Raw genomic sequence first — 4,064 nt, forward strand, 5'->3', positions numbered from 1 at the left:
GCCTCTGGAGGTGCTGCTCTGTGCGTGTCGAGCCCTGGGGAGGTGGGATCCTGTCCTGGTTGTGGTTGGAGGGAGTTCCCAAGGGGTTCTCCCTGCCAGGGAGGGTTTAGCAGGAGTTTTGGGCCTGAGGTTTCAGCAGCTTTTTGTTCCCACAGGATGAGGCAGGTCAGGGGAGAACATGCTCCTTCAGGGTGGGACATTGCTCCTTGCTCAGAAATTGAGAGACACCTAAAATTCCCAATTTCATTGTCCATCCTTCTCCCCTCTCTTTCCTCCTTCTCCCAGCCCTGGCACTCAGCACAGGAGCAAATCCAGATGAGGCCATGGAGCTGCTCCAGGGGCTGGAGAACGCTCTGGGAGAGCTGGGGGTGTTCACCTGGAAAAGGGAGAGCTCAGAGCCCCTTGCAGGGCCTGAAGGAACCTTCTAAAGAAGGACGGATTTTTGTAGGGCCTGGAGGGACAGCAAAAAGGGTTTTAATCTAAAATTGGCTTGATTCCGGCTCAGATATAAGGAAGAATTTTTTAACGGGAGGGTGGGGAGACCCTGGCACAGGGTGCAAGGAAGCTGTGGCTGCCCTGGATCCCTGGAGGTGTCCAAGGCCAGGTTGGCTGGGGTTTGGAGCACCTTGGGACAGTGGAAGGTGTCCCTATGAATGACAGGGGGGTGAAACTGGATGGTTTTTAAGGTCCCTTCCAAGCCAAACCATTCCAAAATTCTGTGATTCCATGATTCTCACTCTGGACTACCAAAACGCTTCCTGATCACAAAACCAAACATACTCAGCTCCTGCCAAATTCCCTACATCCTGAATTTTCCCTCCAGTTTCACAGGACCCTCAGGGGTGAGTGTTTTCCCAGCAAAGCTGCTGGACACTTTTGCTGGCACATTTTAAGGCTGCTTGGCATCAGCACATTCCTGTGCTCAGGAACAAGGTGTCACCTAGGTTCTGAAATAAAACCACCAGCACCCAGCCCAGCACGGATCTGTGCCGATATTCCAGTTTTTCCAAGCACCAAGCTCAACTCCCAGCCCCTCCATCCCTTTCCGTGTCCATCAGACCAGCTCCAAAGCAGAGCCCAGGAATGAGCTGAGGCCAAGCAGCCCCAAAATGTGTGGGGAAAACACTCAGCCCTGAGGGTCCTGTGAAAATTTAGGGAAAATTCAGGATGTGGGGAATTGGGCAGGAGCAGAGCACGTGATCTGGTGATGATTTGGTAGTCCAGAGTGAGGATCATGGAATCACAGAATCCTGGAATGGTTTGGCTTGGAAGGGACTTTGAAAATCATCCATTTTCACCCCCTGTCATTCACAGGGACACCTTCCACTGTCCCAAGGTGCTCCAAGCCAGGTGTCACTGTAGGATCTGAAATAAAACCACCAGCACCCAGCCCAGAACGGATCTGTGCCAATATTCCAGTTTTTCCAAGCACCAAGCTCAACTCCCATCCCCTCCATCCCTTTCCGTGTCCATCAGAGCAGCTCCAAAGCAAAATGGTGTCTCTGGGGAGGAAGCAGCCAAGTCTCTCCTGGCCTGCCAGGCAGCTCAGCTGTTCCGTGGCTGCCTGGCTCCAACACTCGCTCCCTTCCACGCCCGCCTCGCCAGGATTTGGCTGTGGAGCAGCATCTGCCGAGCAGGAGGAGGTGAGGAGCTGCCATGGAGAGCGTGGGCGAGGCGCTGCTCCGCGCGCAGGCCGCAGCCAGGCCCGGCTCCCTAATGAGAATAAACCCATCTGCACTAATTGCGTTCATTAGCTGCAAGGCCGGCAGCTCGGCAGCGGGGAGTGGAGAAGCAGAAGCAGAGCTCATCTCCTGGGGATGGATTTGTGCCTGAAGGGCTGGAGCCGCCAGGGAATGGGGGCACGGCCTGCTCTGAGGGTGAGGAGGGCAGGAGCGCAGGTTTCACTGCCTCCATGTTGTCACTCTTGGTGGCATGGACAGCGTGTGACACTCGTGTGGCCGAGGGCACCCCGGGGATGGGCCCGAGCTCCTTTTCTCCATGCTGGAATTGTTGTGCCTGTCCTGCCCGCTCGAGTGTCACTGCTGGCTGCGGCTGTGGGGTGGGAGAGGGGCATCCCTCAGGAACCGCAGCCACGGGACAAGGGCCAGACGGAAAGAGAGGAGGTTTAGGTTGGATATGTGGAATTCTTGGCTGGGAGGGAGGTGGCACAGGGTGCCCAGAGCAGTATGGCTGTCCCTGGATCCCTGGCAGTGCCCAAGGCCAGGTTGGACAGGGCTTGGAGCAGCCTGGGACGGTGGCAGGTGTCCCTGCCATGGCAGGGGTGGAACAGAATGGGTTTTAATGTCTCTTCCGACCCAAACCATTCCAGAATTCTGGAATTCCAGAAAAGCTGAGGTGCCAGAGAGTCCCTGCCCTGCTGACACCACTCCAGGAAGGAGCTGGAGGAGATCCACGTCCCAAAGGGAGAGGGAGCAGAATCCCTGGATCCCACTGAGGCCATGGCGGGGGCTGGCTCATCCCGGTGCCATCCCGCAGCCGGTGCCAGCAGGGAAGGGCTGGCACGGAGGGAATGCCAGGATGAATACTGCAGTGGCTCGTCACGCTGTCACCGCCTGGCTGCCTGCAAAGTGCCACCCCAGCCACGCAGGGAGGGGGGGACGGGGGCGGGCTCGCTCCCAGCCGGAGCGCACCCCTTCCCCAGGGAAAAATCCTTCAAAACACCTTCCCAGTGCTCCCCAGTTCAGCTCAGTGCTCCCCAGTGCTCCCCAGTACACAGGTCAGTGTTCCCAGTACAGTGCAGTGCTCCCAGTACTCCCCAGTACACAGGTCAGTGTTCCCAGTACAGTGCAGTGCTCCCAGTACTCCCCAGTACACAGGTCAGTGTTCCCAGTACAGTGCAGTGCTCCCAGTACTCCCCAGTACAGCTCAGTTCTCCCAGCACAGCTCCCCAGTACGGCTCCCAGAGCTCCCAGTACAGCTCAGTGCTCCCAGTAAAGCGCTCCCAGTACTCCCAGGACAGTTCCCAGAGCTCTCAGCACAGCTCACTGATCCCAGTACAGCTCCCAGTACTCCCAGGACAGCTCAATGCTCCCAGTAAAATGCTCCCAGTATTCCCAGTACAGCTCCCAGAGCTCCCAGTACAGCTGGCAGTACTCCCAGTACAGCCCCCAGCACTTGCAGTATACCCGAGGCCAGCTCCCAGTACCCCCCAGTATAGCTCCCAGTGCTCCCAGTAAAGCTCCCAGTGTTCCCAGTGCATCTCAATGCTCCCAGTGCCCCCCAGCACAGTTCCCAGCACAGCTCCCAGTACAGCTCAGTGCTCCCAGTACCCCCCAGCACAGCTCCCAGTACAGCTTCCAGCACTCCCAGTACACCCCAGCACAGCTCAGTGCTCCCAGTACTCCCCAGCACAGCTCCCAGTACAGCTCCCAGCACTCCCAGTACCCCCCAGCACAGCTCAGTGCTCCCAGTACTCCCCAGCACAGCTCCCAGTACAGCTCAGTGCTCCCAGTACTCCCCAGCACAGCTCCCAGTACAGCTCCCAGCACTCCCAGTACCCCCCAGCACAGCTCAGTGCTCCCAGTACTCCCCAGCACAGCTCCCAGTACAGCTCAGTGCTCCCAGTACCCCCCAGCACAGCTCCCAGTACAGCTCCCAGCACTCCCAGTACCCCCCAGTACAGCCCAGCACCCGCCCCAGCTCCTCACTGGGCAGCCCCCGCGTCAAAGCCCCGCCCCCTCATGCAGACCCCGCCCCTCACTCAGACCCCGCCCCTCACCCGAATCCCCATGCAGATCCCGCCCCCTCACCCAGACCCCGCCCCTCATGCAAACCCCGCCCCCTCGCACAGACCCCGCCCCTCACCCAGACCCCGCCCCTCACGCGAACCCCGCTCATTCAAACCCCGCCCCCTCGCTCAGACCCCGCCCACCGCACGCCCCACCCCGAACAGGCCCCGCCCCGCCGCCGCCGCGTCCGTACCCAAGGCAAATCAGCCACTTCCCCTCCCGGCATCCCGCTCCGCTCTCTGATTGGTCAAAATGGCCGCCGCTCAGCGCGCTGACCAATGAGCGAGCAGAACGCCGCGCAGGGGGCGGGCGCTC

The sequence above is a fragment of the Passer domesticus genome, chromosome 6 (assembly GCF_036417665.1).
Source record: "Passer domesticus isolate bPasDom1 chromosome 6, bPasDom1.hap1, whole genome shotgun sequence".
Taxonomy (NCBI): domain Eukaryota; kingdom Metazoa; phylum Chordata; class Aves; order Passeriformes; family Passeridae; genus Passer; species Passer domesticus.